This window comes from Zalophus californianus, chromosome 5 (genome assembly GCF_009762305.2).
Source record: "Zalophus californianus isolate mZalCal1 chromosome 5, mZalCal1.pri.v2, whole genome shotgun sequence".
In the NCBI taxonomy this organism is placed as follows: domain Eukaryota; kingdom Metazoa; phylum Chordata; class Mammalia; order Carnivora; family Otariidae; genus Zalophus; species Zalophus californianus.
The window spans coordinates 113,643,611-113,656,872 of record NC_045599.1 but is presented as its reverse complement, the minus strand read 5'-3'; the positions used below and the strand labels follow the sequence as shown (position 1 = coordinate 113,656,872).

Here is a 13,262-nt window from a genome sequence, read left to right as displayed (position 1 = left end):
CCCCCCTTTTTTTTTCTTTTCTGTAGAGGGCCATTTAGCAAATATTTTAGGCTTTTTGGAGCACAGGGTCATTATCGCAACTACCTAACTCTGTCACCTAACTCTGTTGTAGCACAAAAACGGCCACAGACAATACGTGAATGAATGTGCACGGCTGTTTTCCAATAAAAAGTATTTATGGACACCAGATTTTAATTTCATACAATTTTCCCTTGTCACAAAATAGTATTCTTCTTTTGATTTTTTTTCAACAGTTAAAAAAAATGCAAAAACCCTTCTCAGCTCCCAGGCCGTACAAAAACAGGCAGCCAGTCAGATAGTTTGCCAGCCCAGTTCGAAGTATGGCCTTGGTAACTGTCCTAGTTCTGCTGATAACCAGTTATACACCCTTGGAAGAATCACTTACTTTTCTTAGCCTCAGTGCCCCCATTTGTATAACAGGGATAAGCATAATACCAAGCTCACAAGGTTGTTGCAAAAAAAAAAAAAAATGAAAATGAACACTTATGGAGCAAGTGCCCAGTGAGTTCACAATATAATTTTTAGCCAGCTATTGTGACAAGGTGGTCTCCAGCTTGGCTGTGCCCCAGTCACTGGAGGCTGGATGTTTCCTACTCTGCTTCTCTATGAAGGCAGCTATGCACCTGGGGACTGATCTCTTCTACTTTGGGATGTGGTTACAGAAATTATTCATCTTCTCTATAGGCTAGGCCCCTGAAAGCTGAGTCTCAGAAAGCCTGAAGCATCTGATACACACCCATCTCAGAGGCCTGGAATTGAGAGGAGATCAAGCTAAAATTTGCATTCCACCTAAATAAAGTCTTCAAAATTAGCGTTTTGAACTTTTGCAGAATTACGCTGCTGACAACAATGGGTCTCTAACATTAGAATACCTAGAGTCACTTGTAAAACTGCAGATTTGGGTGCCTCCTTCAAAGCGTCTTTGAGTCAGTAGGTCCAGGCATCTGCATTTTAACAAATGTCCCAACGATTCCGGTGCAGATGGTTTATGGAGAGCACTTTGGAAAACTCTGCAAGGATGGAGTGCAATCCACTCAGGTGAGCGTATCCTTCTGAAATCCCTTTTAAGAGCTTTCCCTATCTATTTAAATGCCCTCTTGGCAGAAAGACCTGGATTATAGTATTTGATACGCATGCCAAGAGAAAGGTCTCTGCCAGCCTATTTACTTCTTCTGTCCTCACTCTTTTCTATTCCTTCTGAACCTCCTGGGTTAGAAAACAATTTATACAGAACTCTCCACTTCAGATATCATGTGCTGATTATCATATCCAATTAAGCATCCTAGTGCAATCTCAAAGGACATGGGCTATTTACAGCTTGGATGGAAATTCTTGAGCAGAATCTGCATCTTTCCTGGACTAATAAGAAGTCTCCTCCCAAAAAGCTGCTGAGCACACTCTCCCTCCAACAGTTCCTAAATACACCCCCCAGGAAAAAGATTTCTCTAGACCCATTGATTTTAGAGGGGCTCATTTAACGAAGAAGACAAGAATCCTGCTGAGCAAGCAGGAGAGAAGCAATGGCAGATTTCTATGACTGGTATTTGTTGAGCACATACTAAGTACCAATCCCTTCACATGTGTTACCTCATTGCATCTTCACACCACACTCTGAAGGAGTACTGCAATTACACCCATTTCACAGATGAAGAAACTGAGGCATAGAAAGGAGACATTGTCCGAGGCCACACCAGGCAGTGGCTTTGGAATACAGACCTTAAATCACTAAGCTAACCCATAAAGGATTTCAATAGCCCCCATCTCAACTTTGCAAGCTCAATTTTATTAACTAAGTATTTGTGTAGCTCCTCAAAACCTACAGTGTCTGCTGGCACTTGAAAGAGGCTGTTTTCACCAAGGCCCCACTTTGTTCTTAGTACCATGTGACTCTGTGTTCCTCATCTTGTTTCTACAATCCCCAGGTTTCCAGCTATTCAGTATGATTAAGATATCCAGCCCACCTGTCTTGTAGATCTGCTACTACTCCTAAAGTTCAGATAAGATGACATATATAAAAGTCCTCTGAACAAGGTGAAAAGTTATCTAAAATGATAATTCTCCAGCCTGTCATTGCCATAAATTATTCTAAGATGTTGACAGTGGGGCGCCTGGGTGGCTCAGATGGTTGGGCGTCTGCCTTCGGCTCGGGTCGTGGTCCCGGCGTCCTGGGATTGAGTCCCGCATCGGGCTCCCTGCTCCTTGGGAGCCTGCTTCTCCCTCTGCCTCTCTCTCTCTCTCTCTCTCTCTCTCTCATGAGTGAATAGATAAAATCTTTAAAAAAAAAAAAAGATGTTGACAGTGTATTAGTTTTGTAAAATCATCCATGTCAAAAATTAGATTTTCCAGAGATCCGGGTTAGTTTGTAAAGTATCAAGCCTGCAGGTCTTTGCAGAGCAAGGAAATCACTACCTTGATTCATAAAGTAGATTATTTATTTTAGGTCAGCGTAATGGAAATTTCAGGAGCTTGAGAATCAGATGAACTGGGTGCTGGTCATTGCCCTACCACTAACTGACCTTGAGTGAGTCTTTCTCTCTCCCCTTCTAGGAGACACGATGCTGCCTGATGCTCAAGAAAGGGTTGGGAGTTAGACTGCCAGTGCTAAATCTCAGCTCCATGCCTCCACAAGAGGTGGTGACCTGGGGCAAGTCCTGTCAACTGTTTTGGTCTCAGTTTCCTGATTATAAAAATGAGAGTAAGAAACTTACTTTGAAATCATCCAAATAATGGACAGACAAACGGATAGACGGGTGGGTAGATAGAAATATGACAAAGCAAGTTAGTAAAATGTTAACTGTGGAACCTATGTGGTGAGTATATGAGAGTTCACCATACAATTCTTTTCAACTTTTCTCTTAAATGTTTGTTTTTTTTTTTAACACTAAAATGTTGGGAAATAAAAAAGACAAGTTTGTTAGAAGAGTTAGAAATGCTTCTCAGAGCTTTCCGGCAGTGTTCACAATAAGTGCTTGGCCTATATTATCGATATTGCTGTACAGATAAAAGAGAAGACAATATGATGGATCCCCTCAGCTTCGATGACCTGTGAGTCGGAGTGGTGCTAGGTGGGCTAGAGCCACGACACCCATGAGCAGAAGGAGAAGCCAGGCCACACGGCAGAGAAACCAGATGGACAGAGAGGAGCCAGGATGCAGCCACAGACGTCTCGGAAACCAAAAGGTATGCACAAACGGAAGCAGCAGGACCCCATGCAGGGAATGCCGAACATGGGGGGGACTTGAAAATAAAAGCAGGTCATCTTTATTACATGCCAAATTAATGTGTTTCTCTATCAGACATCCCTTTGGTAGGAGAAAATCCCTGGACATATAAAGTTAAACCTGAGATCAAATCTTGTCTCTGCCACACTAGTTGTGTGACGCAGGAGACATTCATTCCAGTGTCCACCAGACCACTTGTACTGGGAATATCTACCCCTCCAACAGTGAGCCCCGGGGCAACGATGCTTCTGCTGCGACCACTTGGCCATAAATGACTGGGCCAATCTGATTCTCTCTGCTGAGAGTTAGAACCGAGAGACACACTCTTGGGAATGTGTCACATTACTGGCAGAACAATGGAAAAAGGACCTTGAACTCCTGGAGCTGAGTTCTCTGGTGATGTCCTGGTTCTCATTCTTCCTGGGGTCTAGTTCCCTGAATACAGGAGAAAAGCCTCATTATCCTTCCAGTGATTTCCAATTTTTGCTGAAGCAAGCCAATATTGATTGACTCTTATTATGGATCCACGAAAATATATATTTACTAATACAATTAGCCTAACTAACATAAGAGTTTTCTTCAAGTTTCCAGGCCTTGGTTTCTCCATCTGTAAATGAGAGAAACCCATCTTCTTCCAGGGTTTTGATATACAAATCAAAGAAGGCCAGGTGTATACAATGCCACAGCACCTGGCAAATATTCAATAAATATTATTTAAATAATGAGTTTCTGAGCTTCAGAACCACTAGATCTTTCTGAGCAGGTACTTGGAGCCCCCTTGTCCAGGTGGGGATGCGTGGTTGTGCAAAAAGAGGCAGAAGCTGAGTCGAGAAGAAGCAAGGGGTTGATGGAGCTTGAAATCTGATTTGAAAAGAAACTTTGATCAAGATTTTAAAAAATTTCATCAGTTACCTGTAAATGTGTTGACTTGAGTTTCTGTTGGGTTTCTTCATTGGGCTAATGTTGATTTGAATGGAGAAAAAAATGCAAAGCAACTACAAGGACACGAAAGCTGGATGGACAGATAAGAAACCTTTCTTAATCTCAGAGGGACTGATCAGAAGGTATCTGGCAGCAGATAAGATGTTTAAGGACTTTTCATTTGGATTATGCTGTGAGTAATGAGGGATTTTATCATTCCAACTAAAGTAGCCATGGGGTGGTGTGAGGAGTAGGGAGCAGGAAAAGATCTAAGATCAGAATTAATATAACCTAGAAGTACCATAGCTCAGAAAAAGCAAAGGCTTTTCTGAAATTCAGAATGAGAGGTACAGCTTAGAGGCTCCAAGGGAGATGTGAACTAGTACTGAGCAGTGACTGTTCTTTCAATCTTTGCTCTATCCGTTGGTTCTCATAAATCCAAATGCTTAGCTACCTTCAAAATATTTTTTTATTAAAACATTTCAGGTGGATGGGTTGTAAGCTTTATTCAGTTACCTCAGTCTTAATCCTGTGGTCCTGAGACCGTGGGTCGTCGACCAATAGTATCAGCAACACCTGGGATCGTAGTCAGAAATACAAATTCTCAAACCCCAAACCAGAAGCGCTGGATCAGAACCTCTGGAGATAGGGACCAACCATCTGTGTTTCAGCACATCCTATAGATGATTCAGGAGCTCACCAAAGCTTAAGAGCCGCTGTCTTAAGCTATGAAGCTTGCAAAAAACCAAGGCTCTACGATTTATTCGCTGGCAGCTATCCAACCTGCGGCTTCGTTGATACAAGGTCTTAGAAGCAGCAGTCAGCCTTCTTAGGGCTTGCCTTGGATCGTCAAGCTTAATAGTAATGGGTAAGGTCGTCATTCCCACCCTGTCAATGAGCCTACTTGACAGCCATTTACATTGGACTTAATGTCCCTTGGTCCCAATGTGTACCACCTTCTACCGCCTCAGCATCATGAAAACAGCATGCAGCATGGAAGAATGAAAGAACAGGCTAAGACGACAGAAGGAAGGAGTTGATAAAAATACGGCAATTTCAGTTTTGGTAACTAAAGAGATATCTAAAGTTTCCATGACGGTGAGGACTTGCTGGAAAATGGAATGCCTCATCCATTGCTTGCTCCTTTTTTTCCATCCTTCCCTTCCCCTGGGCACCCTGCCCCCAGTGTACCCAACCCTGACACCATCCCTCTTCCCGTTTAACCTTGGAGATATTTCTGAATAACCTGAGTGACAAAGAGAGAGGAGAAGACAAAGGGAGAAGAAATCACATTATTTCAAATGAACCCAACGGCCAACTTCAGTTTCAAGCCTTCCTAGAAGCAAACTCGGTTCTACAACTGAAATGGAGCTGTTTAAATTCATTTCCACCGGGTAACATCAAGATCCCATTCACGGAAGAGAGTTTAGTGTGAGGGCTCAGAACAGACTCTGGAGACAGACCCAGCTCCACCCACTTTACAGCACAGAGAGCTCGGAACACGTTATCCCACCGCTCTAAGTTTGAGTCACCTCATCTCTGCCAAGGGGGGTGGGGAATAAAATTATCTCCCTCACGGGACTCTTAATGAAGATTAAATGAGATCATCCACGTAAAGCATTTAGAACCGTGCCTGGCACAAAATAAGGGCTGGATTAATGTGCGCTATTAGGATTATTATGATAATGTCTCCAAAATGCTTCTCAGCCTTCGGCAACATCTTGAGCATTCCCAGGCATAGCAACAAGGCAGTGAGAAACCAGGAGGGATAAAGGTAAATGTGTGAGTGTGGTTAAGTTGGAAGGGGGTAGAAAAGCAGCTAGCAACACACAAGTTCAACTACTTATTAAATTACTTTGTCAGGAGGCATTTGTGTACCCTTAGGCCACAAGACTTGTGTTTCAATTACTACAGTGGTTCTCAACAGGGATTGGGGGTGGGAAAGGATTTTGTTCCCCAAGGACACATTTTGGTCATCACAACTGGTGGTTGTTACAGGCATTTAATGGGTGCCAGAGATGCTGCTAACCAGCCAATGATGCATAGGACAGTCCCTCACAACAAAAACAATTATCTAGGCCAAGATGTCAATAGTACAAAGATTTGAGAAACCCTGAATTACAACGTTGTGTGAAGTTATCTCGATAAGACTTAACACACTTTTTCAATCTTCCAAAAAGGCAATGGCATGGAAGATTCTGGCACTTGATGGGAGGTGAGAGTAAGTGACCTCTAAGATTCCTTCAAGCCAAAGGCTTAATGTGGGCAGTTGACACTCAACCACAAGTTTAAGTTAATAATCTGTTTCCACCTTTTGCCCCTTTTCCTGGTTCCTTTCCCTAAAGACACACTGAACTTTTTTTATTAAAAGATGGTTAAGTATTAGAAGACAACCGTTAAGTCATTAGGGGAAATGTTTCTCACTGAAAGAACACCAATGACAATCAGAGACTTGCAAAGTTGGAAGAAACCTTAGAAATTGATCTAGCAACGAGATTCCAATTGAAATCTTCTATCACATTTCACAGGTGAAGAAGTTGAAAATTAGAAAGGCCAAGAGACTCCATCTAGGTCACAGAATGCTACCAACCCTCAGAAGGTCCAGATCCTTCCAAAGAACTTACTTAACCTATTAGCCAGACAGCAATAATATCAAGGGTCTCCTCTGTGCTTGTGCTTGGCATTTTTTTCAGTGATTACAGTCTTCAGCTGTTCCTACCTCCGGAAATCCCTAAATGCGGGGTTCACCTGATAAGGGGGTGGCAGTGGGAATAAAAAACAAAATTAGACTGAAGAAGTACTGAAGGAAAACGGACAAGCCCAGCCCAAGGATCTAGCTGTGACTACCACTCATGAAGAAGAGATATAATGAGGTGACTTCAGTTCCCAGCCAGAGTGACTTGGGGTTAGCGGCAGTTCCATAACAGAGGGTGGGGAAGGGTCAGGAGGTGGGGAGCAGGTCGATTCGCTGGGTTTCAAGTGCTGTCCTTTCATTGGAGAACCTGGGGAAGGGTATGAGAGGATGAAGAGCGTCAGTGAGGCCCAGGAGAAGTTGAGTGGAAGGAAATATAATCTGTTTGTTGGTTGTGAGGCCACTGTAGCCCCTAGAAGGACCAGATTTAGGAATAAAATCCAGATAACTCAGAGGAACCAAGAGCACCACCGTCCTCCGGGCCCTTCGTGTGCTCAACAGGCGAGGAAGCGAGCACTCCCCGAAGCTCTGGAGAGCTAGGACGTGCATCCAGTTTTCCTGTAGCTTAAATGACGACCTGCTCAACTGCGCGGTAATAAATATGCTCACGAAATTTCCCATGGCGGGAAATGTGGGCAGTGATGCAAACACAGGAGAGTTTAGGGTAAGAGTGGATGGGAAAAATAGGTTTAAAAAAAATGACTTGAGAATGCTGAACACTCTCTCTACTTTTTGACTAATTTTCTCCACCTCATCATTTCCTGGGTGAAAGTTGCTCCTCAGAACTGAAGGAGTCTCGTCCCCCGTCCTGACTTTCTCCTTCTTTCTAGGGTACAGCATCCGTCACAGTGTCCTTTCCCTTCACCACCTGCGCTCACCAGCAGCACACAGCGGCTCCTCCCTCACCATAGATGCCCAAGTTCCATACAGGGACCTGGGCAAACAGTGGGGGGCCCACCGCCCCCCAGGGTCACCCACAGAGGTATAACCCAGGGAGCCCGGCTCAACAATATCTAGGCAAGAAGGGCAAGCTCGCCTCAGTGGCCTTCCATCAAAACCCACCTAAGAAACATTCTCTTGTTCATTTTAATGGACCAGTTGGGAAATCAAGCCAACATCTTCTCTTAACCTTGCACTCTAGGAAGAAAAGCTGGTGGCCATGACCCGTCCACCTCTGCTGGCCGCCACCTCTCTGTCTCCCCAGCCACTTCTTCCACAGGCAACTAACTGCACAGTGCCAGACGCTGAGCGGAAATGCACCTGAAATTGGTACTGGGATTCTGTGAACGACAACTGCAGGAAGCTAGTACTGGCAGTGACCGTGAAAGCTTCATGCAGCACAGCGTGCCCACACACTCACGGACACTCGCACGCGCAACCAGGTATACACTAAGAACATTCACGTCTTGTCACATACAGACACACACAGTGAGAGGGAGTTACACTCTCTCGGCCACACACCCAGGACCATGCTTAGCAGTCCACACTCATGAATCCAGTTAAACACACGGTTATGGATGCACTACCCACGTTATGTCTCTCTCTCAACCCCTCTCACACGCGCGCACAGACACACACACAACCCCATACAGTCAGTGGACAAACAGGCAGTTTCACAAGTACTCAAGCACACAAGCGCAGGGCGCCGGCCCCGACCCCACCGCGGTCCCACGCTGGCGACGCGTCCTGCACCACACCACCGGCCACCCACCGCACCCGGGGCCGCCACGTCGCCCACCCCCTACGGCCAGGCGCGGTCTCCCGAGTCCCCCAGCCCCCGCCGCGCCCCCGCCCGCACACGTGGGCTCCCAGGGCCCCGGCCCCGCTCGCCCGCCGCACCTACCCGCCGCCCGAGGCGAGGGGGAGCCAGGCGCCCGGCACAGTGGAGAGGCCACCCCCAGCCGCGGAGTCGAGCTTCTGCCGCCGCCGCCGCCGCCGCCGCTGCCGCCGCGCTCCCAGCCGCTGCCTGCGCCCTCCCCGCCGCCCCCTCGGGTGCTGGCTCCAGCCCCCGCGCCAGGAGGCCGGCGAGCAGGCAGGCGGGCGCGCGGCGCGGGCGCGGGGCTGCGGCTGCGGCGGCGGCGGCTGGGACCCCGGCCCCGGCTCACCTGGGCGCACCGCGCATCGTCCTCCTCCCCGGCCGACGGGGCCGGGCTGCGCGGGCTCCACGCCCCCAGCCCCGGCGGTTTCCCCCCGGGCGCAACGACGGCGACGGCGACGGCGGCGGGGCGCAAGCGGGAGTGGGCGCCCAGGAGGCTGCCAGGACCTCGCCCCTCGCGGCTGGCCGCAAGCGTCCCCCCACTGCCCGAGCGCTGCCCCGGGCCCGCGCCGGCTCCTGGGTGACCTTGGGCAAGTTGGTTAACCTCACTGAGTGCCCGTTTCCCCTCTGGGAAGGCAATATAAAAGCTGAAGGCGCTGGTGGTGCCCGTGCCAGGGGAAATCCTACCCCTGTATAGCTTACTTCCTTCTCATGCCTCTGACTCTGCCCGGGGCCGGGTTAGTTTGAGAGCAGGGTTCAGAGTGAGCTCTCTAGTCCCCGAGAGAGAGGGCTCCCAAGTTTTCCAAAGGCAGCGTTTCGTTGGCCTGAAATCTTCGTAAGGGATCGTGCCCATATGTGTTAGTCCTCTCTTGGCTTCCCTGATCTGGGGGAGCCTGTTGTCCCAGCGCCGTCTACTGGTGACCTTGAGCACGCGATTAGACCCGGGCCAAGCCTCTGTGCTCCCATCTGTAAAATGGGAACCAGAAACGCACAAGCTGTGTTGAGACTTACCAGAGTTCCTGTCTGTGTCACTTAGTGCGTTGTCATTATCTGTGAGGAACTGAGATAGAATGCAACACATTTTTCCTCAACATATCTGACAAAGGCCTCAAACCCCAGGGACGAAACAACTGAAGGGTTAAACAAGCCATGCTGGGAAGGCGCAAAGAGGGTCTGCCTTTGGGGAGACAGGTGAGGGGGCCTCCCCGGGGGCACAATTCACCCCCACAAGGACCACTGAGGCTACCTGGAAGCCTGACAAAACAGAGAAGCTGTGACAGTAATTAACCGCTGAAAGCAAATAAATCTTCCAAGACTCTCTCTTTTTTTTAAATTTTATTTTATTATGTTATGTTAGTTTAACTTACAATTGTGAGCACAAGCCGAGTGAACCGGGAATTTAAATTAACCAACCTATTCATGCCAGAAACTTGAGCCGGTCCCTTTCACAGCTTATCTCTCTGTTGATATGCCTCTCATTTCTCCCTTCTTTTGCCAGGCCCTGTCTGTCTTCCTCACGGTCTACATTTCTTCCCCATCTTAAATCCCGTACACTTTTTCTCTCTTCTTTCTCCCCTTTTCCATGTCGGTCTGTACATCTCTTCTTTACCTTCCTACCCCTCACTTCTCTCCCTCGCATGGATAAGTCTTGAATCTTTATTCTCTTACGTCCCCCATTCCCAATCGAAGAGTGGAAAAGCCGTAAGTTATTTCTCTAATGATAATAAGATCTGAACTTAAATTTATCACTATGCCACTGCCCTAAGCCAAATACTCTTGATAAATGACACCATTATCCTCACACTCATGGGAGCGTACAGCCTGAGTCATCTTGAACAACTGTACCTCTCTCTGTTCCTTTTCTCCCCACTCTCCACTCCACCACTCTCCAGTTCCCAGAGAGTCTGTCCCCACGGTGCCACGGGCATCTGTCCTTTCCTTCCTAGTCCCACTGGACTGAGTCAGATGTTTTTCTGGAGTCATAAAATGGGCCTTCTACCTGGTGTCTGCCCTCCAGCCCATCCACCTTCCTGATATCCACCAGCATGCTTTTCCTCAGGCAGATGCCAGTAGTGTCACTCCTGAGCGCTAAAAGCTAATGCTCGTGGAAGGCAGAAAGCTACTTCCTAAAGATAACCATGTCCTAATCCCCAAAACCTGTGCATATGTTACCTCGCGGGGCAAAAGGGACTTTGCAGATGTGATTAAGTTAAGGGACTTGAGATGGGAGATTATCTCCGATTGTACAGGTGGGTCCTTAAAGTGTCCATAAAAGAAGAAGCGAGAGGCACAAGAGGAGGTCAGAGTGACGCACTGAGAAGGACTTGACCAGCAGTTACTGGCCTTCAAGATGGAAGAAAGCACCCCAAGACAAGGAATGCACATGGCCCCTAGATGCTGCGGAAGGCAAGGAAACAGATGCTCCCTTAAAGTCTCCAGAAAGAAAGGCAGCCCTGCAGACACCTTGATTTTAGTGCAATGAGATTCGTGTCAGACTTCTGAGCTGGAGAAGTATAGGATGACAATAAATTTGTGTTGTTTTAATCCACTAAGTAACTTGTTGCATTAGCAACCGCTAACTAATCACAATGCATCTCTTTTATTTATGAAGGTACACGTCAATGCCTTATCTTGCTATTAACAGCAATCCTACTTTCAGCCACCTTGCTCTACTCAAAACCTTGGGTTTTAAGGGGTCTGACTGTTCCCTTCTCTTCCATCATCTGTACTGGTGCACGATGTCCTCTCCAGAGTGTCCTCCTCCAGACATTGTCAGCCCTAACACTTTGTGGTGTGCGTGGGTTCCATGGAACTGACCCTGATCTCTCCCTTCTTTGAATCTCCAGGACTTCGTATTTTTCCAGGTACATCCCATTTCAAATGGTGCTTTCTAATGAGAGAGAAAGGAACAAGACTGAGGACAGGACTCCAAATGCCCAGGTTGATACTGCTCCTGACTCTCTGTTCCCACAACACTGTGTTCATCTCTCTACTGTAGCAGTTACCACCACACTGTGCTGTTCGCAAGTTATTTGTGGGTCTGCATGGCACACTAGATGGTGAGTGCCTCCAAGGTGGATACTGGGTCTTACCTCCCTTTCTGTGTCCCAGCCCCTAGCACCATGCCAGGCACATGGTAGGGACTCGATGACTGCTTTGAACGGCTGGATGAAGAAAGCAAGTGCAGTGTCTGATTGTGTTGAGCAGACAGGCTATTAATAAATATTTCTTGCACCATCTGTCTCTGGTTAGTTGAGGTGATCAATAGAAACACCTCAGTTAGTGCAATGTGGTTTTAAATAGGGTACACTCGTGCATGGCTTGAACTGTAGACTTTTCTTTATTTTATATTTGTTTGTTTCTGTTTTTGTTTTGCTTTTGCTGAAAAAGAGTCCCACAATAAAAGGGCTATTCTTTTTTTTTAAAAATCAGCCCTATTTAAAAAGGGCTATTATTTCAAGTAAAATCATTATAAACATGCAAACTCTTTGGCCCAAAAATTCTACTTCTTTAAATGTGTCCCAAGGGTAGTGAGTCTACGTACACAAAGATTTACCTAAGAGGATATTCACTGCAGCAGGTCCTAACAATAGGAGATTAGCTAAATATATTATCTCTACCATGAGATAGCATTCAGGTATTAAACATGATTTTTGTCAATTGATATTTATTCTATAGAAAGATTTGTGTGAATATTTTTACATTCTTTATTATGCTTATCTGTATTTTCTAACAACCATACAACAAGCGTATATTTAGAAGTTAGGTTCAATAATTTTTAAAACTAGCTTTGCCTCCAGAAGGGAAGTTATATAAAACTTCAGTATTCTTCCAAGTTCCAAGAAAACCTATCTACAGATGAGCTTCAATTCTCTGATTACGATAAAAGAAAAGTCACAAAAGCCTTGAAATACAGCCTGATCTGTCTTCATTCCATTAATCCATTCACTCCAGGAACATTTACTGTATCATCTTAATTAAGGCCTTTGGTATCAAGCAACAGAGAAGGACGTTAGCTAACTTAAGCAAAAGGGAAATTATTGGAATACTGCTTAAAGACTTACATAATCCCCGAGATGCTAGGAACCAGGCTTGGAGAAGCAGTTACCCAGAGAGCTCCAGAAAACCAAAATGCAGAAAGTGCAGCAACTTTGTCACAGAGAAACTCCATCAGGATGGTGAGCCATCCCTCCTGACACAGGGAACGGCCTCCAGCAGTCTCCATCCTTGGGCCACTTACCTAAGGTCAGAGTCACTGGAATATACACCAGATTGGCCGAACCTAGCTTTGTGTCTCCTCTCTCACCCATTCTGAATCAGAGATGAAGGAGGGAAAGCATCAGGTCGCTCCATCAAGACTCCATGCTATGGGGGAAATTTTATTTCCCCAGTAAATTTGGGGTGCCATTAGGAAGGTAGAAGGGAAGCTGGCAGCATGAAAATAATAAATGGCCACTGCAAGCCCCTGCAATGTGCCAGGTATCAGGCTGTTCCAGCATCCAGGCCCGATTTCTCTGCCAGGAACCCCCAGTATGAATAGTTCAGAGGAGCTACCAGGCCCAACACACCACTCAGAGGAGATGAAGAAGCCCTTGATTCTATTATGACATTTACAAACTTGAAACATGTTCAGGGTTTCTTTGGCTAATTT

General features: G+C 46.4%; 1 protein-coding gene and 1 long non-coding RNA gene across 6 annotated transcripts in view; one reads left to right on the top strand and one right to left on the bottom strand.

Annotated features, from left to right (window-relative positions):
* The window catches only part of HTR4 (5-hydroxytryptamine receptor 4), a 178,608-nt gene that overhangs the window by 164,305 nt on the left and 1,041 nt on the right, over positions 1 to 13,262 (bottom strand). The window contains exon 1 of one of the 5 annotated variants that reach the window (XM_027607104.2): positions 9,314 to 9,451. The exons of 2 other annotated variants lie outside the window; for them this stretch is intronic. The gene's annotated coding sequence lies outside the window, so the exon portion shown is untranslated. Of the gene's footprint in view, positions 1 to 8,698; positions 8,765 to 8,960; positions 9,204 to 9,313; positions 9,452 to 13,262 lie in introns of those variants that run through there. 2 more of the 5 variants (XM_027607105.2, XM_027607107.2) reach the window with 2 other exon arrangements.
* On the top strand, positions 637 to 11,664 carry LOC113929879. The gene is made up of 4 exons (XR_003522353.1): positions 637 to 1,059; positions 2,569 to 2,716; positions 3,021 to 3,201; positions 11,458 to 11,664. It is a non-coding gene; the product is annotated as an uncharacterized LOC113929879 (long non-coding RNA).